Here is a 23,264-nt window from a genome sequence, read left to right on the forward strand (position 1 = left end):
ACAAGTTGTGGAAAACTACTCGAATTGCTGAAATTGCAATTGCACAGTCTTTTGCAGTGATGTTTGCAGGTAAGTAAGACCTTTTAGCTGTACTCATGTTCAACGCACTTGAATTAAAGAGGGCTTTGACTGAATATGCATTGTGATGACGTCATATGATATGTCATGGCCCAAATCTGTGGTAATTTGAAAAACTCCTCCGAATATTACAGAGTTTGCTTGATTTTGCAATAATTTTCTGCAATTGCAAAATCACAAAATCCTAGAGGAAATTATACATGAGAAGATAACTAGAAAAATAACTCTAACTTCTGCTCACATTCTCTACAGTATGAACAGTTTGTGCATGTGTGTCTTTTGTATATACCAGAGGTTTATGGATCTGGATGATCTCTTGGTTCCACTAATGTTTGGTTGGACATTATTTTATATGTGTCCTCCTTCCTCTACAAATATATCTCTTTGCAGTCGTGTTTACGTATTTCTAAGGTGTGTGTCAAAAAGCTGGAAATTTCAGAAATATTGTCTGAAATGTTTTGTCTGACCATGTAATAATCATAATGAGGAAATTAATATATAATCACAAAGATATGAGAGTCATTTTTACCTGCCAGAACTAGTGAAGGAGGCTTGGCTGGTGGGTTTTGACAGGTACTCACCTCTGTCTCTTAGAAAGAGAAACAGCAGTATCAAAATAAATGTATTTGGTAATGTTTCTAAATAAGAAAACACTATCAAAGACCTATGCATGTAGAATGGGATTTTACCAGTACAGAGTTGGCTGGATCCATTTAGTCATCATCACCAACATTTCCCTAATACACATTGGGTTTTTTATGATTTATTTTTATATATTTTATGATTATTATTATAAATTTTTACAATGAACCTTAGCTTTTAACATAATTTTATAACCCCATGAGTTTGTCAGTAATATTACATATGGTATAGCACATGAATTTGTAGAAATAAAACATAGTTACATAATAAGTTTAAAAACTAATAATAATAGTTTAAATACAGACCTGCAATGTGATTTGACAAAATTGCTTCTGTGGTTCTTATCAAATATCAGTCATCTCTACAGTATCATTCACTCCAAGTCACATGCTGATGCATTTAAAGGCTTTATGATATTGTCCTTTTTCTGCTTTATGTATTTGCTGGCATTATTGATATTAGCCTCGGTGGGTAGTTATTTATTTTGAAACACTCTATGTCTGTGTGAGTGATAGCAGGTATCAGTAAGCACTGTCTCTGTGAGGAGATGAGTGGACATATTGTGCCACTCCAGAGCGGCTTAACTTAATCAGAATGGTCCTAAATCCATTCAAGCCGAGCGGGAGGTCTCAAGGGTGCCGCACGATCAGATTATCATCTTTAATTGGAAGAATATGTCCCCGGCATCTCTCGAATTACCCATAAGTCCATTCTCTCATCATGGATGCCACTGCATCGCTGCCAGAGGTGATGAATATTGAGCAGCTGTTGGGGTCTGCCGACACCTACACACCTTTAGACACCCACCACACACACACACACACACACACACACAGACAGCTTTACGCATGTATAAATCATATTCTCACTTTGCACAGTATATTATAGCATTTAAATAGATTTTGAAAATGTCTGTATGTATTTTTTGACCTATACTAAGGTCAGGGTGCTATTATGGATTAATTAATTAATTAATTTTAAAATGAATTTAAATAAAAAAAAATATTTAAAAAAAACCCTCTTAGTATTATGGAGAATCTGTCTGGCTACAGGATACATACTATTGTAGACTATTTTAAGATTTTATCTGCCATTCCAACTTAACCCAACTCATATAACTCAGAACCATATAATACTAATGTCACGATATTGTGAGGTCCATTCTGAAGTTATCATGCCTAGGTAGTACTATGGCCTCCACTGTGAGGGTCAAAAATAAAAGGTCCCAGTATCACAGTTATTGTAATGCATCTTGTACTGGTGTGTGTGCGTGTATGTGAGTGAGTGAGTGAGTGAGTGAGTGAGTGAGTGAGAGAGAGAGAGAGAGAGGGAGAGAGAGAGAGAGAGATACAAATGCAATACAAATGATAATGCTTGTCATGCCAATAAAGCATCCTTTTGACTTTGACTTTCACTTGAGAGAGAGAGAGACCAATAAAGATGCATTCACTCATCTTTGAGTTTGCGAGTGTTAAAGTTCCACAAAGCCATAGCCACCAATTTCCAGGAGTTTAATGGACTACAGTTGGTCCAGTTCTCAGGGTACTCTCTCCCCTGTTGATTAAAGCAACACTAACCAGTCATTGGTACCACATGGGATTAGGATGTTTCATGGGCATCATTTTGGAAAGATGTTAAGAGGTGAGTGAATTGCCCCCTTCAATCTGTTTTATCTGTTTTATCTGTTTATCTGTTGTATCTGTTTGGTTGATACAATTTATCAATTTAAATTCTGTTTGAAATGATAGTTTTTGTCTTTTAAACTTTGCATGCAGAAGAAGCTCAATTTCTCATTTGTAAGTTGCTTTGGATAAAAGTGTCTGCTAAATGAATAAATGTAAATGTAAGAAGAGTTGAACATATATAAATATTCTTTCATGCACCAAATAAAAAAGGTTTAAATAAAGTGTTTTTTTATCTCTGTGAAACAAGAAATATTATTAGCTATATCAGTGTGTTCATAGAACATACTGCTTGTGCTGGCATTTTTAGTTCTGGCTTCTATTTTAACCCTAATAATCATATTCTCATAGTCGACACTGGCAGATACGCAGAAAACAGCTCAAGATTGATCTCAAAACTTTTTCTGTGAGTGTGAAAACAGGCATGGCTCAGATAGAATTGCTGATTCTGGTGCTGAAGACATGCACAGTGGTTCAGATGACACTACAAAGCCCTCACAACAGCCGTAGTCTGAAATGCATACCCACTGTGGACCCCTGCATAACATCACTGGTGGTTTCACCAAATGTAACATTATGTTCTGAGGTCTGCTGTCCCAGTAGTGAGCAGACATATGTACCAATGACTGGCTAGCAAGGGCTTATGATATCACAGTGCATCTGCATTTACATTTATTCATTTAGCAGACGCTTTTATCCAAAGCAACTTACAAATGAGGAAATGCAAGCAAAGTGATATATCAAGTTGAGAACAATGCAAGATCATGCAAGATCTATTAATTGAGTTATAGAAAAGCAAAGTGCACAGAGTTATTTATTTATTTATTTATTTATTTATTTAAAGGATAATGTGGGGTTGGCATTTTAGGGGATAAGTGTTCATGGGAGAGGTGGGTCTTTAGCTGTTTTTTGAAGATAGTGACAGATTCTGCTGTCCAGATTGAGGTTGGAAATTCATTCCATCACTGAGGGACAGTTAGTGTGATCTAATGTGCATGGGTAACTGTATGGTGATTTTCCAGCTAGAGCTAGAAAAGATACTCCAAATGTTAGAGGCCAGCTTCTTCCTTATTGAGCTGATGCATGCCTTGCTTCTAACAGCAGGTTACATGGCTTGAACAAACAGATCATAGAGACGAGACCCCAAGACTCAGAATCACCTATCCTATATAGCAACACTACTAGACCACGTACTGGACAAAGCCTGCCAGTGAAGAGCAGGGGCTGTCAGTGGGATGTTTAATGGTTGAAAATCTTACCTACTGGTCAGTAACTACAGCTGACAAGAACAGCTGATTTTAAAGAAAGTTTGTAATCATTTGGGCATGCAGTTTGGATGATGCTAATCTGGTATCTACATATAAGTTTACTTGTAAAATTAGGTCTAGTGCACAACTAACATACCAAACATGTCTTAGCTGACCAACTTCATTAAGAGTACAAAGAAAAGGTCTAATTTAAAAATATAGAATTAACAAATTTATTCAAAAAAAGAAAAACTACAGTATATTATGTTCTTCTTATATTAAGAAACCAAAAGTTACTCTACATTACTTGCCCGAATCATTATATGCATCATTAATTTACATATAAGTGGTCTAAAGTTAATTTTAGGTATGGTATTTAGATCTCCAATCTATTGCCTATGAAAGTTAAAGAGACAGAGAGAGAGAGAGAGAGAGAGAGAGAGAGAGAGAGAGACTGAAGGAGTGTAAAAATAATAAACTGTTTGCCATAACAGCCACTGATGTAACCATACAAATTCACTCCCCCAATCCCCATTGCGAGGCAAGAGGTCTGGCTCTTTGCTCCGGTTTGGACTGCCCTCTTGTTCAGATCTGTTCTTCTTGCGTGTGTGTGTGTGTGTGTGTGTGTGTGTGTGTGTGTTTGTGTGTGTTTGTGTGTGTGGGAGATGCTTACGCAACCACTTCCGGAAATATAGTGTGCTGGATTCTCCAACTCTTTGGCTCGTCTTGGCTGCAATCTAAATCAGTGCTCTAAGCAGCCTTTCTTCCTTTGCCTCTGAGTAAACTATTATTAATAAAAATGTATTATTATTATTATTATTATTATTATTATTATTATTATTATTATTATTAATGTACAACAACAGCAATGATGATGATAATAATAATAATACTGTTTGCACTCTCATGTAATATCCAAAGTCACTCTAATTTTGCCTTTTAGTTTACTCTGCTGCTACTCTTGTCTTTCTGCTGTTGACCTAAATTTGTATTTGCATTTTTGCAGTCCTGTGCACGTAGCCACTGTGCTTACTTTTACATTAATCCTTAGGACACAAGCAATGTTTACAAAACATAACAAATTCTGCTCACCCACTCATGTCTGTAACAAATGTTTGGATATAATATTGCTTACAGAGTTACATCCATTTGTGGATTTTTGGATTTTTAAAATATAAACGATATTAGTAAACAGTAATAAATGAAACAAAGTCAACATTAAGTGTAACAAACCTTTGCTCTTTAAAAATTTGTCAGTCATCTGAGGTGCACTTTTTGCAGTTTTATAAGGAAATTAGCTGTTTTTTCTGAGCATCTTGGCATAGTTCTTCTGGATACTCTGACTGTCATACCTGTTTTAATTGTTGCAAACTGGACAGACTTCATTATGATTTTTTGCTTGAAAAGTGGTGTATTACATGATATGTCGCTTTCAGTACTGCCCTACAGACATTTACCTGTAACATTTAATTTTTTTGTTGGAAAAGTAATATTTACAAACTTTTTTATTTACACAATAATGCAGATGTCATAAAATAAACATTTAAGACAAAATTTGCACAGAACAGGTACTAAAGAACGTCTGAGAAGGGAACGATACGTTGCATTTAGCATAACACTATGGGAGCGCCCCTTGCGCGCGACCTGCATCTGAAGCTTGTGTAAAATCATGCCTATTTATAGGCCTGCCATCATCAGGTGACGTGGCAATTAAGCGTGTGGCGTGATATATATATGGCACCTGTGAACCTCACCATCGGCCTCTATTATCTGAAGCGAAGACGCAATTCACAGGCCTACCCCAGTATGACAAAGCTACGCAACGTCTCGTTCCCTTCTCAGGGAACAGGGTTATATACGCAACCCAGACATTCCCTTTCAAAGGGAACTTCACGTTGCGTTTAGCATAACACTATGGGAACGAGAATAAACACTCCATCATACCGAGGGTACGGCCTGTTCAAAAAGACTGAAGCCCGAGGGTCACTGCAAGACACTCGAGCCCGGTGTGGAATGAATATCCAGGCTGTAATATTGAATGAATGTGTGTGGCATAGACCACCCTACAGCAGCACACACATCCTGTAAGGATACCCCGTTGGACAAAGCCTTCGAGGGGGCGACCCCCCCTAGTGGAATAAGCCCTTATGCCCAGAGGTGTAGGGAGACCGTGCGCTTCATAGGCGATAGAGATTGCTTCAACTAGCCAATTAGAGATGCGTTGCTTTGACACAGCATTACTGGCCGGAACGCTGGACGTAAGTACAGAGAGCCCTTGTTTGACACAGCAGGTGCATTCTCTCTTGTTCTGGTGTGAGGATCAGCGGAGGGCAGAAAGCCTGAAACACCACAGGAAGGGCAGCAGATGTAGGAACCTTCGGAATATAATTCAGCCTAAGATAAACGAAGGCCTTGGCTAATCCAGGGGTAAAGGGAAGGCAGAAAGAGGGAGCTGAGAAAGCTTGTAGATCTACTACTCGCTTGATAGATATCAGGGCCAGCAAAAGAGCTACCTTTAGAGTCAGAAACTTCTCAGAGGCTGACTCTAAGGGCTCAAATGGGGCACCTGACAGACCTTCCAGGACCGGACCACAGAAGGTCCCAGGAAGGTATGCGTGGCCTGCAGATGGGCCTCAGCCGTCTGACACCACACATAAACCTTGAAATTAGAGGATGTTACCCCACAGAGGCTCCATCAACAGTGGCGTGACTGGCCGAAATGGCAGCCACGTGAACACTGATTGTAGAAGGAGCCCACCCTGCTGAGAAATGTCTTTGTAAGAACCCCAGGACTGTAGCTATTGTGCAGTTCACTGGGTCTACAGTGGATCCCGGCAGATGGGAATCTACCAAGGAGTATCATTTAGCAGGGATATTATCTCTGAGAACCATATTCAATCAGGCCAACAAGGTGCTACTAGCAGCAGACATAGACGGTCTTGGCGAGCTCTCGCTAGAACATGTGGGAGCAGAGCAATTGAGGGAAAAGCGTACAGATGTGAACGCAGACACATGTGCACCATGGCATCCAGCCCTAATTTTGTGGGCAGAATGAGGGTGAACCACAGTGTGTTGTCTCCTCAGAGGCGAACACATGCAGTCCCGCTTGGCCAAACCTCCGCCATATGTACTCCACCACTTGTGGATGGAGCCACCAATCCCTGGGCCTCAGCCCCTGCCTCAACAGGATGTGTGCCCCCACATTCCAGTTGCCCAGAATGTACATTGCAATCACTGACAAACTTTCCCTCTGCCCAGAGAAGAATTAGTTGCGCCTGCCTGAACAGGGGGCGCCGACATAATCCTCCATGGTGGTCAATATATGAGACCACCACTGTGTTGTCTGTAAACACATGGTGACCTCTCAATTGAGGAAGAAGGAATTTCAACACTAGAGATATGGCCCACATATCTAGGCAATTTATATGCTGCTCCAGATGAGGGCCACTCCAGAGACCGTGAGCTGGACAGCTCTCTTAGACCGCACCCCAGCCTGTGAGGGAGGTGTCTGGCATTACCGTGTTGCGCTAAGGAGACACCACTTGAGTGTGACCCAAGGCTCGGATCCGGGGACACTCAAAATCTCATTGCACGTAGGCATCACTGCATGACATGATTACTCTCAGAGATTTCATGCTTGGATGAAACCCCCAACTTCTCAGCCACCACTGAAATGGTCTCCTGTGCAATAGGCCCAATGGTATGACATTGGCTGCCAATAAGCTCTAATACTCTCCCATAGAGACTGGAGGGGATGCCAAAATCCAGTTTTATCTTGCTCAATGTTGATAGGATTGACCCTATGCATGTTGGGGATAGAAACGCCCTCATCGTAGTAGAATCCTTATAAGCCCTAGAAAAGTTGTCCACTGCACTGGAGAAAGCATACTTTTCTGAGGTTCAATCTGAGCCCCAAGCTCTTCATGTGGGTGAGAACAACATTTTGATGTTGAACTGCCAGTTCCCTGAATCGCGCTAGAATTAACCAGTCATCTAGGTAGTTCAGTACACGGATGCCTTGGAGTCACAATGGAGCCAGAGTGAAATCCATGCACTTTGAAGGTGTGAGGGGATAAAGCTTGCGATACTTCTATGTGGAAATATGCACCTTTTTAGATCCATCGTCACAAACCAGTCCTCAAACTGAATCCGTGGAACGATAAGTTTGGGCGTCAGCATCTTGAAACTGTATGTCCAAAGAGTACAGTTCAGATGACGCAGATCTAAAAGTGGCTGCATACTCCTCTATTTTTTGCGGAATAGGAAATAACTGTTGTAAAAGCCCCCCTCCCTCAGGGAATGGGGTACATTTTCTATGGCCCCTTTGTTAAAGAGGGATCTTACTTCCTGCGTTAATGTCAGGCTCTGGTCTGTGCTGACTACTGTGGTGAGCACACCTCTGAACTGGGGGGTCAAGCTCTGAACTGGACCCAGTAACTCTTTTCTACGGTAGACAGAACCTGTCTACCGTGTATGTAGTCACATTTGGCAGTAGTTTCCACTCTGCCAGATGGTCTTTTAGTGACATTAACTATTCCACATTCTATTGGAGGGAAAGCATCAGATTTTTGTTGCCCTGTGACAGCTCGCTGACCAGAGAACACTGAAAACTTGGGACAGCCTTGGCTAGGGGAGGCCCTACAGTAGCACTGGGGGCTAACTGTCCTAACAACCTCATGCCCCCTGATAAGTCCCTCCACGGCCCCTCAGGACCGCTCTTCTTTGTCTGCTTGGCCTTTATGACCATTCTCAGATCAGGCCTAGTAGCAGGCCACGACTGTGGCCGCCCGGGTCCCCTGGCTGTTTGCAGGGGTTGGCGGGCTGCCATACTCACCTTCTGTGTCTCCCTCGCACTAGTGCTGTCCCGGGCTCTACTCGGGGATGCCCGGGTGAACTCGACACAACAGGGAAGAAACTGGCTGAATGCCACCATATGTCGAGCTCACTCAGCAGGTCTGCTTGGTAGGCCTGCAACACTGTCATTGTCTGCAGTAACCCATAAGCAAGACTACCACTGCATAGGCCTTTCCCACCAATGCCACGGTGGCCTTATATGGTGGCTTGGTTGGCAAAGCTGGTGCCCCTAAATTACGTGCCGTTGATGGAGAGAGGTAGCTTGCAAGTGCCTACTCCATCTTCAGTATAGTTAAATAGCCATGCCATTCATTCCCCACAATGGCCGAATAATCCTACATCGTGAGGTTATAAATACGGCTTATGCATGGATTTCCCCAGAAGCCTGAGATTTTGTCATGCACTTCTGGAGGAAAGGGGAGTCTTCTGCAGTGTGAGGGATTTACTTTCACTGGAGAGAAAAAAGCATATCCAGCCTAAGTAATCACTTCAAGCAGCTCTTTATATGCTGCTCTCAGTTTTTAGTACACCATTTTGGCTCCTTGGAGTCAGAGAGGAATTATTACTGTTATTTTTGTGTGTATGTGTGGGTTTTTTTCTCCTTTTGGCTTTCCATAGCGGAAGGAGGAGTCGCGATGCGAGCTCCAAAATACAGCAGAGAGCCGGACCAGAAGACAGAGGAAGAGATAGAGCAGCGCTCATCTCCGGCTCCTCTTCCGGATCCATAAGAGATCCCCCGGACCTGAGACGGCTAGCTGCCTTGGCAGCGGCCGGCCCAGATCCGCGAGGCTCTGACACCCAACTCGCTTCGGCTTACGAGAAGAGAGCGAGTCGCGAACAGTGCTGCCTGATGTAACCATTACAATGTGCAGCCTCTCAAGACTGCCGTCTCATGCTCCAGCCCTGGACACTTCACACAGAAAGTGTACACCATCCCGCATGATGAAATGGTAGCAAGCCGTAACACACTTCCTGAATTCTCTCACTCATATTTTTCTCTCTCGCTCATATATCGCTCATATACACATATATACATATATATATATATATATATATATATATATATATATATATATATATATATATATATATATATATATATATATATATATATATATATATATATATATGTATATATGTGTATATATATATATATATGATGCAATGGGCTTAATTGCCATGTCACCTGATTATGGCAGGCCTCTAAATATGCTAGATTGTGGCATGTGCTGGTTGCACACGAGGGGCGCTCCCATAGTGTTATGCTAAACACAACGTGAAGTTCCCTTTGAAAGGGAAATGATTATATAGTTATATTAATAACTAGTTTAAACAATTTTGTGTATTACATCCTGTGCTTATCTTCTCTTTTTTTGTTACATCTAGAGCACATCATATTTTGTTCTGTCCTTTGACTCAGTTTGCACCTTGTGGGTCAGTATAGCAACTCAGATTTGCACAAAAAATAGATGCCCACAAATACTACACAGCATATTTGGTTCATTTTATGTAGTTCAGTTGATTTAAAGTTGAATCACTTTCTCATTGCAATCCAAGAGATGGGTGGGCATTGGACCAAGATCACTCTGTTCAGATGCTCTCAGAACAGTTGTTTTGATCTGCACTCCAGTATGATTGTTGTGTTCTCAACTGCTTAAAAGTACTGCACTTCATTTATCTCTGTTATCTCCATCAAATAGATAATGACACTATTGCATCGAGCCTCATCAACTTTTTGGTTTTGGGGCTAGTTTTGGTGTTAGCACATGTCATCCATCTACCTAGTATATACTTATTTATTTTAGTTATTTTGCACAAGAAATAATGAACGGGGTTAGCAAATAGCTGACATTACTCTACCATTACCATACTCCACACTGAGCTTTAACACAATATGGGTAAAGATGTAACTGTAACACAAATTCACTTAAGACAGGGCTAAGTGAGGTTCTTTTACTTGCATGTTATTCATTTGTATTTTGTTATCTCTTTGCATGGAATGTACTTGGAAATCTAGCGAAGCAAGGAAGCTTAGCCTTCCCGTTTCACTCTCTCCCTCTCCCTTTCTCAGTGACTCTGGAGAGGCTATCACATCTGTTGAAAGCAACTGACATACTGACACTATCTTCCTTTAGCCTGAAGGCCCCTTTTGCACCCCATCTTTCCTGGTAACAATGCAGCCAGTGTGCTCTGAAAGCACTCTGTCACCTCACTGGAATAATCTTTTTCCTCTGACTTCATTACAATGGGGCCCTAAATATGCACTCCATCTGCCAGCCCTACTTGTCAACTACACATTTTAAAAGAAGATTCCTAGGTGTAATGCATGTGTGTCTCTAGGTATGCATGTGTGTGAGTGATAAGGGTAATTAATAGCCTCTTGCGACACTGAAGTTTGACTGATTTAAATGCCAGAAGAATGATAATTAGTAAACACGCTCACCTCTACCTCCCAGTACTCACTCTTTCATGCACATGCATACCTTAGATGCTGTAATGTTGGGCATTTGGTGAAACATTTATTAATTTTGAACTCTTTTGAATAAATTAGTAGCTTTTTAAAGGTTTTTTTTTCATATACACACTAATACAAGCACAATCTGGTGTGCTTGTTTTGGTTTTCCATTTTGTAAGGATGTCATCAGACATCACTAACTGTGAGTGCAGCAATCCATCTGGCATCACCTAGTCTTTTAGCGGGTTAACCACTTGGATCATGGTATTCTAAGACTTCTAAGAGTTCTCTGAAACTGACTCTAGCCTGTAAATGGCAATTTCAAACCAAATGCAATTGTGAATGTTTCATCAGAAACAAGGTTGTATTATTATTATTATTATTATTATTATTATTATTATTAGGGTCTTTACAACTTTGAGACTAAATGTAAGTCACTTTTATTTGATTTTTTTTGTCTTTTTTCACTATGATGACTTGTTTAGCCTATAGACCAGTGCAACATTTGTTTTGTAGTTCCTTTATTCTTGGCAGCAGCAGCTAGCTCAAGATTCTTGGCTAGCTTGCTGCTTGCAAATATACTCAGCAAAAAAAATAAATGTCCTCTCACATTCAACTGCTTTTATTTCCAGCAAATTTCTTAACATGTGTAAATATTTGTATTAACATAAAAAGATTCAAAAACTGAGACATAAACTAAACAAGTTTCACGGACATTTGATGAACAGAAATGGAATAATGAGTCCCTGATCAAAGTGGGGGTTAATATCAAAATTAACAGTCAGTATCTGGTTTGGCCACCAGCTACTTTAAGTACTACAGTGCATCTCATCCTCATGGACTGCACCAGATTTGTCATTTCTTGCTGTGAGATATCACCCCACTCTTCCACCAAGGCATTTGCAAGTTCTCAATCATGTCTGGGGGGACTGTTGATTTTCCCGGGAATTCCGTATGCCAGTTTTTAGTCTTCTACCCGCTACTCTGTCATACAACTGATAGAGCTTGTAGAATTACTTCCTCTTACCTTCTCAGGAGGTGGAGTCTTCGTATCGCTGGGCTCAAGAACATTTGAAGTCCTTTCTCTTTCTCTGAAGAAGTTGGTAACAAAGGAATTCACTCTTGAAGTAAGGTATACGAATTACATGGACTTCAATTTATTAAAGAACAAAAAAGATTACAATTATCTTAACTCAGAATATAAAGAAATAAAATAAAGAACAACCGGAGACTAAGCGGAGTCTGATAATGGTTTTCTTTTAAGAAGAAAAATGAAGAACAACCATAGACCATGCAGGGTCTGATAGTGGTTTTTCTTTCAAGAAGAAATTAACACAACCAAGTCTTCACCCGAGGAAGTGGCAACTATGCACTCGCCTTTCCTCAGTATTTATAAATTTTTTGATTGCGGTTTCGGGCGCTAGGGTCTAAGCTATTGCTCAAAAATGCAACAGTTTCTCAAAGGTCACCAGATGCGGTTACGAGCACTAGCTCTGAAGTTACATGTAGAAAAACAGGAAGCATGCCCTTATTTGGGTTTTTAACAGAGAAACCGATGCCGACTCCATCCATTCGCCGATCAACGTTTCGAGCAGGCCTCCTGACGTCTGGATGGAGTCAATCACGGTTGCAGGTTGGTTTCGGCTTAAAAGTTCTTAGGTTGAAGCTATCAGTAATGCTTTAGAAAAGAAAGAAGTGGTGGTCTGGAAAACAGATGATGAAATGGATTAGACTAACAAATGGATCTTCCTCGCTGCCAGCCAGCAGGTTCACCATGGCATGACCTTTTAAACCTTGCTAACTGTCTCAGCCCTATAGGGGTCTTAATCAATTAGAAGTGGTCTTTTGGGCGACGGGTGTGGAGTTTGGTCTTTCCAAACTAATATGCACAATTTCTGTTAGGGTCCATGCTCATTCAACTTATTGTTAATTTGTCTTTTATCTTTAAAAGGGGATTTTCATGAGGAGTTGTTATAATTTGCCATTCACTAGCATTTCAGAAATGTTATGACCAACATAAAGATACAAATCATGAAGTATTCAGCTATAAGGAATACTGTGCCAGGTATATTGGCCTAATACCAGATAATGAAAGCCTAATAGCTACCTTTAGGTTACATACAGGGTTATTATAGTTTACAATACTTGACAGCTAGTTCGCTTGTGATACTAGTAAATATATATGTTAACAAAACACAAGGATTCCCATTTTGGATTCTGGACATGGATACATGAGTGTATAGGAAAGGATAATAGTCAATCAATTGTGAGGTATGTGCTGTATGGAAATGACAAAGTCTATTTTATACTTTGCATGGAATCATAAGGTATTACGTGAACTCCATGCAGAAATGTCTCTGTTATTGTGTGCTAGTCACAGTAAGACAAAGGAAGGTCTGTTGGATTTCACAGTCTCCATATTACGACCTGAGGGTTAATCCAAGTCAGGGTGAGCAGACATCCCTTTTGTTTTTGCTAATCTGAGTGGAGCCAGCATTAAATAAATCCTGGTGGGTGATCTACGGAGAGGAAAGCACATATTCTAGTAGATGATCAGAGAAATGAAGTCCGAAATGAAGGTAAGGAGTCTGTGTCCTTTCAGAAGACTGTATAAACTTAGATTGCAGGGATTTTCACCTTGCTCCAGGATAGAGTTTTAGTTCTTAACTCCTTGAGGTTTTCTGGGGGATAGAGATCAATTACCAAGAAGCAACATCCTGCCAGATGGCCCTCTAGAATGGTCGTTGGTGTTATTCAACCTGGTCTGTAAACACTGGGCTCCCTCCTATGGGTGAGTCCGAGACTTATTGTTTGAAGGTCTAAAGGAATGTGTGATAAACTGTGGAAAGTTTGAATCACTCTGTCACTTTATTGGCAGCCTGGTTGTCCTTAAGGTCCTACAGGTACTATTGCATTAGGTCACATTGCAAATATCACATTGTACTATACCATTCATTAGGGATTTTCAAACATTTTGCACTCAGGGACTTGATCCAGAGAGAAAGAATTCCCAAGAATGTTTAATTCCTGAATTTTGCACTCATCCTGTATCATATTGACATTTCCTGGTTTAAATAAAATTGCACTTTTAATAAAAGTTATCATTACCAGTGGACCATCTTGATGTAAATTGACAACCTCCACCACCGTTATGTGATTTAAAAAAAGGAAGAGAAAAACAGTTAGTGGTCCCTTGTACATACAATTCATCACGGAACCCTGGGGTCGCTCAACCATGGTCCTATATAATACTGTGCAGATCTCTTAGAGTCTGAGACCACACTGAAATTCTGTTTTGTTTTGTTTGTTTCTTTCTTTCTTTCATTTATAATTGGAAATTAACAGAAAGTTTTAAACAAATAATTAAAACAAAGAAAAGGAAATGTTTGAAATCTTAAATATTAAAAATTCTGCAGGATTTTGGTAAATTCAGACATATCTATGATATTGTGACATTCTTTACTCCTTTGTACAAAAGGTCAGATATTCCTTGAGATACCTTGAAGAATGTGTTCAGGCAACATGCCCACAGTTGTACACAAAATTGTAGAGTCCATGCACATTGTGGAGTGCAAACTGCCATTAAAGCAAAACGGAGGCATGCCCAATATGATGAAATTTTCGAATTAATGTAAAGTGCATCCGGAAAGTATTCACAGCTCTTCACTTTTTCCACATTTTGTTATGTTACATCCTTATTCCAAAATGGATTAAATGGATTATTTTCCTCAAAATTCTACAAACAATACCCCATAATGACAACATGAAAGAAGTTTGTTTGAAATCTTTGCAAATTTATTAAAAGCATTATTATTTGTTGAAGCACCCTTGGCACCAATTACAGCCTCATCTTTTTGAGTATGATGCTACAAGCTTGGCACACCTATTCAGTCGCGATGCGACTGTGTCTCGGAAGGTCCAGATGATATGTGACCTCATTAATTTGCCTCAGAATTCGGAAGGGCCCGATATATTTCGGTTGAAGTTTTGTGCCCGTGAGGGGTCTCAAATCTCTTGTGGAGAGCCACACCCTGTCCCCAGGTCAATAATTAGGGTGAGCCCTCCGGTGCCGGTCGGCCTTTCATTTAGCGATGTGGGACGCCTGCACCAGCTGTTGATGGGCATGCTCCCAGACCTGTTCACTTCTGCGGAACCACTCATCCACTGCTGGTGAGTCCGTGTGAGACGTGTTCCAAGGGAATAATGGCGGTTGGTAACCCAAGACACACTGGAACAGGGTGAGCTGGGTGGCGGAATGCCGTAGCGAGTTCTGGGCGTATTCCACCCACGGTAGGTACTGACTCCAGTCCCCTGGGTTGGCAGAGCAGTAGGTCAGAAGAAACCGTATGACTTCCTGGTTGGCCCGTTCTGCCTGTCCGTTGGCCTGGGGGTGGTACCCGGAGGTGAGATTAATGGCGACCCCCATCTTCCTCATAAAGCTGGCCCAAACCCGCGACGTGAACTGTGGCCCCCTATCAGTCACAATCTCCTCGGGGATGCCAAAGTAACGAAAAATGTGTTGAAACAGGAGTTCCGCCATGGTGAAGGCACATGGGATGGCTGGTAATGGAATTAAGTGCAGGGACTTCGAAAACCGATCTACGACCACCAGTATCGCGGAGTTCCCCTGTGACTTCGGCAAGTCGGTTATGAAATCGAGGACCAGATGGGACCATGGACGTTCAGGTATGGGTAAGGGCACCAGCTTCCCAGTCGGGAGCGCACATGGTCCCTTGGACTGAGTGCAAGAGGAACGCTGAAGATACGATGCGCTGAACCTCTCTGGGCATGTTGGGCCACCAGTACTTCTCAGCCAGCAGTTGGTAAGTGCGGCTGGCCAAAGTCGTGTGGGCCCAGGTGATGAGTTTGAGATGGTACCGCTTAGGCACGAACTGTTTGTCAAGAGGACAGGCTGTTGGGATTCTTGAGCTGGGGATACGGGCTAAGTTCTCCTCTAGGGGCCACTCCAGGGCGCCCACTATGCAGGAGGGAGGCATAATGTAACCCTCTTGCTCCGTCGGCCGTTCTGGGGCATAAATGCGAGACAGGACGTCGCCCTTTGTATTCATTGAACCAGGTCGGTAAGACAGGGTGAATTGGAACCTGGAGAACAATAGGGACCAGCGGGCTTGGCGAGGAGTGAGCCGTTTGGCGGTTCGTAGATATTCCAAGTTCTTATGGTCCGTGAAGATAACAAATGGGTGTATCGCCCCCTCCAACCAGTGTGTCTACTCTTGTAGGGCCAGCTTGATGGCCAGAAGTTCACGGTTCCCCACATCATAGTTGTGCTCTGCTAGCGACAACTTCTGGGGAAAAAAGGGTACAGGGTGTAACTTGGGACTCTCGCCACACCTTTGCGATAGAATTGCTCCTACTCCCACTTCCGACGCGTCGACCTCCACGACAAACGGCCTGGAGGGATCCGGGTGTCTGAGAATGGGAGCAGTGGTGAAAGCCCGCTTAAGTCTCTCCAGAGCCTCCTGGGCAACTGGGGTCCTCAGCAGTCACCTGGGCTTACCTCTCCGGAGTGACATCAGGGGTTGCGCTACTTTACTGTAGTCTCTAATGAATCTTCGGTAAAAATTTGCAAAGCCAAGGAAACGCTACAACTCCCTGATGGTTCGTGGCCACTCCACGACCGCCTGAATCTTACGCTGGTCCATGGCAACTCCCTTTGGGCTAATGATATATCCCAGGAAAGAGATCGTGTGCTGATGGAATTCACACTTCTCGGCCTTTACGTACAGCTGGTACTGCAGGAGGCATGCTGGACATGTTCCTCCAGGGAGGTCCAATAAACCAGAATGTCGTCGATGTAGGCGATAACGTAGCTTCCCTGCATGTCCCTCAGAGCGTCGTTGATCAGGTTCTGGAACACAGAGGGGGCATTAGCGAGCCCATACGGCATGACCAGGTACTCATAATGTCCAGAGGTGGTGCTGAAGGCTGTTTTCCACTCGTCCCCCTCCCTAATACGAATTAAGTTATAAGCGCTGCGGAGGTCCAGCTTAGTGAAGAGGGTGGCGGACCGTAACTGTTTCAAGGCTGAGGGGACGAGAGGCAGCGGATATCGGTACTTAACGGTCACTTGGCTGAGGGCCCAATAATCAATGCATGGTCGGAGGCTCCCTCCTTTCTTCTCCACAAAGAAGAACCCGGCAGACGCAGGGGATGTGGACGGTCAAATGTACCCCTGCCAGAGAGCCTCCTGAATGTACTTCTCCATGGCCTGCTGCTCTGCTTGGGAGAGCGGGTAAACACAGCCCCGAGGTATGCTGGCCGTGGGAAGGAGGTCAATGGCACAGTCGTAGGGTCTATGAGGTGGGAGACAACTGGTCCTCTCCTTGCTGAACACCTCATGGAGGTCACGGTACTCGGGGGGAATTTTAACTGGGACAGGCGACAGGGGACTCTCCACAGTCGTGGTGGCCAAAGGGACCGTGGGGCCCCTCAAACAATTATGCAAGCAATACGGGGACCATTGGGTGAGTTGCTTGTCAGTCCAGGAAATTTGGGGGTTTTGCAGCTCCAGCCAGGGGAGTCCGAGTATAACGGGGTGTCTGGTGGAGACCGTGAGGTAAAGGACCAGAGTTTCGTGGTGAAGGGCTCTAACTTGAAGGCAGACAGGGTGTGTGCTGTGAGATATTACGCCTTCCCCTATAGGTGACCCATCTATGGATTGGAGCTCACGAGGACGGAGGAGGGGACGTATGGGAAGGCCGAGGTCCTGCGCCGTCCTCTCATCTATTAAGTTCTCCACTGCTCCGGAGTCGATGAGTGCTGAAAGAACAAAAGAACGGCCTGAATGTTCTATCACAACTGGTACAGAAAATACGTGAGATGTACATGACTGTTTAGGACTCACCCGGGCATGACAAGGTGGGTTGTCAGTGCACCTCCCGTTCCCTCGGCGCCTCCTGTGCGCGCATTGGCAGACGGCGTGGGTGTCCTCACTACAGTAGAAGCACCAGGACTCGTTACGTTTTCTCTCCCTCTCCTCCTCGTGGGTCCATGCTCTTCCGAGCTGCATGGGTTCGCTCGCTGCACCCGGCTCAGCTGGCAGTAAACCATGCGGTATGGGACGGTTGGTACGGCGCAGACGATCCAGCCTTATAGTCAGATCCACAAGGTCATCAAAAGTTAGCTGTTCACACCGACAGGCCAACTCTTGCAGTAACTCCGGATTGAGGCCACGGCGAAACGCGGTCTTAAGGGCTGGTTCGTTCCAGCCACTTCGGGCAGCGATAGTGCGAAATTCTAGCGCGTATTCTCTTGCGGTACAAGAGCCCTGTTTGAGTTGCATGAGCTCATCACCAGTCTCCCAGCCATCAGGAGAATGGTCAAAGGTGTGCTGGAACCAGGCGAGGAAGTCATCTAATGAGGGTCTGACACCGCCTCCTCGCTCCCACTCCACCGTGGCCCACGCCAGGGCTGTTCCGGAGAGTAATTCCATAAAATGGGTCAACTTATGGACCTCAGGCATCTCTGGGTGACTCTCGAAGAACAGCGCACATTGTAACATGAAGCCCTTGCATTGCTCCGGCTCCCCAGCGTATCACTTTGGTGTGGGTAGAGGCGGGTTGTGTGCTGGCGGTGGAGGAGTTTGAAGAGCCGGTGCTGGAATGTGAGCAGCTGGTGTCGGCTGAACATGTGCTGGGGTGGTCGGCGGTGGTGATGTGAGAGCTGGGGGCGTGGCGTTGGTAGATGCGGAAACACTCAGTCGCGAGACTTCGGCACGCAACGCGGATATCTCAACCCGGTACACCGCTAGCGCGCGGTTTTGTTCCAGGATGACACATTCCCAATCCGGGTGCCTGCTGCCTCCATAGTACAGCAAAGTAATCTGTTACGAAGCGTAGACGGAGACAAGTGCGGGTGAGCGGAGAGATGACGTGAGGTTGAACACAAAACGAAAATCGAAATGGGACAGAGCAGGTAAGCTATGTATCAGGGGCATAGGCAAAAGCGTAGTGAGAGATGAGCCCAGTCTGAGGTCCAGAGCGCTCTGGAGCAGGTTTTCATCAAGGATGTCTTTGTACATTGCTGCATTCATCTTTCCCTCAATCCTGACTAGTCTCCCAGTTCCTGCCGCTGAAAAACATCCCACAGCATGATGCTGCCACCATATGTCCACCATAGCATTAACCACACCACCACACGCCAGAAGGTCAGAAGGTTTAACAGGGGTGTCTAGCATGGAGACGTTATCTTTGTCCCCCATCCCTGAGAGGTTGAGCCATAGGTGCCTATCCACCACAACCAAGCTACCCATTGAACGGCCGATATGACAGGCTGTTTGTTTGGTCGTCGTCGGAGAGATAAATCTGTGGCGCGGCACAGCTCTGCCTCTGCCTCGGGCCCAATTCCCTCCCCAGTATCAAGCTCAATCAGCAAGTCTGCTTGGTAGGCCTGCAACACTGCCATTGTATGCAGTGACCCACAAGCAAGACCCGCTGCCGCATAGGCATTGCCCACCAACACCGAGGTGGCCTTACATGGTTTGGAAGGTAAAGTTGGCCTCTGTAAATTACCTGTCGCTGACGGTGGCTCAAGCACAAGCGCCTCCTTCACCTTTGACATCGCTAAATAGCCATGCTGCTCACTCCCCATGACGGCTGAGTAATCAGACGTCGCTGGGTTATAAACATGGCTAGTGTATGGTTTTCCACAGAAGCGTGATATCTCATCATGCACTTCTGGAAAAAAGGGGAGTTTTCTGCGGTGTGAGGGAGATTTATATTTATTTTCACTGGAGAGAAACCTCTCATCCAGCCTGCTACGAGCCACTTCCTCTTCCCCGGGCCAGTCTATATTCAACTTTTAAACTGCGCTAGTAATCACCTCAAGGAGCTCTCTATATGCTTGAGAGCTGCTTTCGGTTTTTGGTCCAATTGCACCCTCTACCGACTCCTCGGAGTCATCTAGGGTGTTTTGGCTTTCCATAGGGGAAGGAGGAGTCGCGACGCGAGCTCCAGTGTCAGGTGGAAAGCCGGACCCGGAAGACAGAGCAAGAGATAGAGCAGCACTCGTCTCCGGCTCCTCTTCCAAATCCATACGAGATCCCAGGACCTGAGCTGGCTGGCTGCCTCAGCAGCAGCCAGCCCAGATCCACGAGGCTCTGAAACCCAACTCCCTTCGGACGAGAAGAGAGCGAGACACAAGCGGAGATGCCTAATCGTGAAATGTTCACAATGCTGACAGTCAGACCCCTCGAGGGCTGCCGTCGCATGCTCAACGCCCAAACACTTCAAACAGAAAGTGTGTCCATGTCCTCCCGTGATGAAACAGAAGCAAGGCATAACACACTTTCTGAATTCTTTCTCACTCATTCTTTCTTTATCTTTTTTTTTCTTTTAAAAAGGGATAGAAATGTTTAGAGATTTTGAGAAAAATATAGAGAAGAAATGAAGCAGCTTTTTGTCACACAAACAACTGACATGCAGTCTCACTGAAGATAATAAGTCTGACTTCGTGGTTCACAGGTGCCATATATATATCATGTGACGTGCTTAATTGCCGTGTCACCTGATCATGGCAGGCCTATAAATAGAGGCATGATTTTACACAAGCTTCAGATACCGGTCACACACGCAAGGACACTCCCATACTGTTATGCTAAACACAATGTCGAAGGTCCCTTTTGAAAGGGAACACAATTCCACTGTGCTACTGGGCATCTCAGATGAGATTGAGCACAGAGAAGCCGGCAGTGCTTCTGGATAGTGCTGATGTATGGCTTCTACTTTGCATGGTAAAACCTTCATTTGCATCTGTGGCATCTTCTTTGCCAATTGATGAGGGAAAAATTCTCACTTTGCCAGCTTTTTGTTCGACAGTGTATTCTTCACCTGGACTCTACAAACCAACATTACCAACATACTTATGTACTAGCATTCATTAACATATGAATTCATAATCATAGTATTTCAGTCCTTCTTATATAAATTTCTTTCTAATGTTGCTCACTACTGGCAACTACTAAGGTGAATACCTTCTTCTGCCCTTTTGACTCTGCGCCATGTAGAAGTGCTCGGCGGGGGTCAGGGAAGAGTTTACTAGCACATCACCCTGAACCCTTAACTGTTCCCCCTCTTGTATTCGACAGGGTGTTTAAGATCTTCTGTGTTTTAATAGGCACATTAGTCCATCGTCTATCTTCTTCTCCTGCCCTGATCGTGATGACCTCTATGATTTTCCACATGGGAGTGTTTGGAGAAAACCACTCTATTTTTCTCACATGAAGACCATACGATACATATGGGTGGCCCAGATCTGGATCCCCTCATTGTTGATTGGCCCATATGTCCACTCATTCTTTGCGGTTACCCATTTCCACTCCAGGGTGATGTAATCTTATCGACTGGGGATGGGGTGCTACCAGTGAGTTGGTGTCCATTCTCCCAATTCATCAGTCAGGACGTTTATTCCTTTGTATCTAGTGTCCATTTGGCTGATCTATTTAGAGTGAGAGACAGATGTATACAAAAATAAAGACATATAACACGCAATACTTATTGCATTTTACTTCTATAATATTTCTATAATATCTTTTTTGTTGTTGTTGTTTTTTAATTTTTTCCTTCTTTTTTCTTCTTGTTTTTTTTTTTTTGTAGTGTTTTTTCTAGTATTATCACTATTTACCAAATACTATGTACATTCTTCTTTCTACACCTTATACATTATGGGGACTCCTCCAGATGGAATGAACCTTTGCGGGGGACATCATATTCTTCTGGACCATATCCTTTCATCTCACTGTACTCCGATTCGTTAACAATTTGTAGGGTTTGTCCAAACAAGGACTGCGTGGCCTTGTTGATCATTTTACGAATCAAGAGGTCACACAACAGGTCAGCAGATTTAGTATTAACAGGAATATTACCAGTACTGTTCCCATTCTGATTAGGATCTCTTTCCAGCTTCCCGAGAATAACCAGCTCAACCAGTCCACTTCTTCCTTCTCCGGGTCTGTTCTTTCCCTTTCCCACTTTGATAACATTTGCAAATCCTTCCTTATGCCTTCTTACTATTTTACTTATCACTTGAGTAGAGTTTGTTTGCACTTTGGTTTTTCCTATCAATTTTACTGCCTCATCAACTGTTAATCCAATTGTTACTACAGTTGTAGCTACTATTGGTAGGGTTGCTAAGGTTATAAATACAGTATTGATTGATGTTTTATCTTTTGGTTCTGTGTTGATTTTTTATAATCCCTGTTTATTCACTCTCTGAACTGCTTCTATTCCTAGCCTCTCATAGCCTTATTCTTGCTCTGGTTCTAGTGGCTGGTCCACCTCTTATATCTTCTTGTTCAGCAATTTCCACTTCCCAATTTATGATGTCCCAACCTATGAGGAGTCATTGAAATTCCTCCATATTAATAGTAGAGCATTCCCCTTGCTCGTGTGGCACTGGTTTAATTGCTATTTATTGAATTTCTGGTGCCAAGGTAAGCAGCGCAATGTTGTGTCTTATTTCAACCAGTGTTTGCTCCCACTGTTCCTCCAGGTTTTGGGGGCTCGGGGCTCAGGGCTCATTGTGTTTCTTCTTGATTCTGTCTCGACCTGTCTTGATCTGCATCCTCGTTTGAGGGTGCCTCTGGTATTCCGCTTGGTGGTTCTGGCTCTGGTTCAGGAGTTTGTTCTGCTGTCGACCTGCTCCTCGAGTTGTTCCTCTGTTCGTTCTCCTGCTGGTGGCTCTTCTGGTTGTCTTTCGGCTACTGCTGGTTCTTCGACAACTGCTGGCTCCTCTGGTGGTTCTTCGGGTGGTGGTTCTTCTTGGTTAGGATCTTTGTCTGCCTGGGGTTCCTCTGCTGACTTTTGCAGTCTTTCCAGAAGTGGATTTGGGCATTTGGGTCTCATGCCCATGTACAGTGATTGAGATGGTAACATCTGTTTTTACCTATTACCTTTACTGCTGTTGGTGTGGCCAATATCACATGGTGTGCCCCTGTTCTACTCACATCATTCCACCTACATTTGAATGCTCTGATGTACACCCAATCTCCTCGTCTCACCTTCTGCAGATTGTTGTTAGGTTCAATAGTCCTTGCTTCTGTGGCCCCTTTTACCTGTTGGAACAAAGTTCTGTCTATTTGGGTTAGATGTTTTACATGTCTTGCAAGTTCTCCCTCCAGCTGTTCAAGTGAGGGCCCTTTGTATGGTCCTCTCAAGTACAGCACTGGCATTGGTCAACCTGTAAGCATTTCCTGTGGGGTTAGATGTGTTATGAAGTTGGTTTGCATGTGCATTCTTATTAGGGCTAACATCAGTGCTTGCATCCAATTCAATTTGGCTTCTGTGCAGA

This window comes from Ictalurus punctatus, chromosome 19, assembly GCF_001660625.3.
Source record: "Ictalurus punctatus breed USDA103 chromosome 19, Coco_2.0, whole genome shotgun sequence".
NCBI classification, from domain to species: Eukaryota; Metazoa; Chordata; class Actinopteri; order Siluriformes; family Ictaluridae; genus Ictalurus; species Ictalurus punctatus.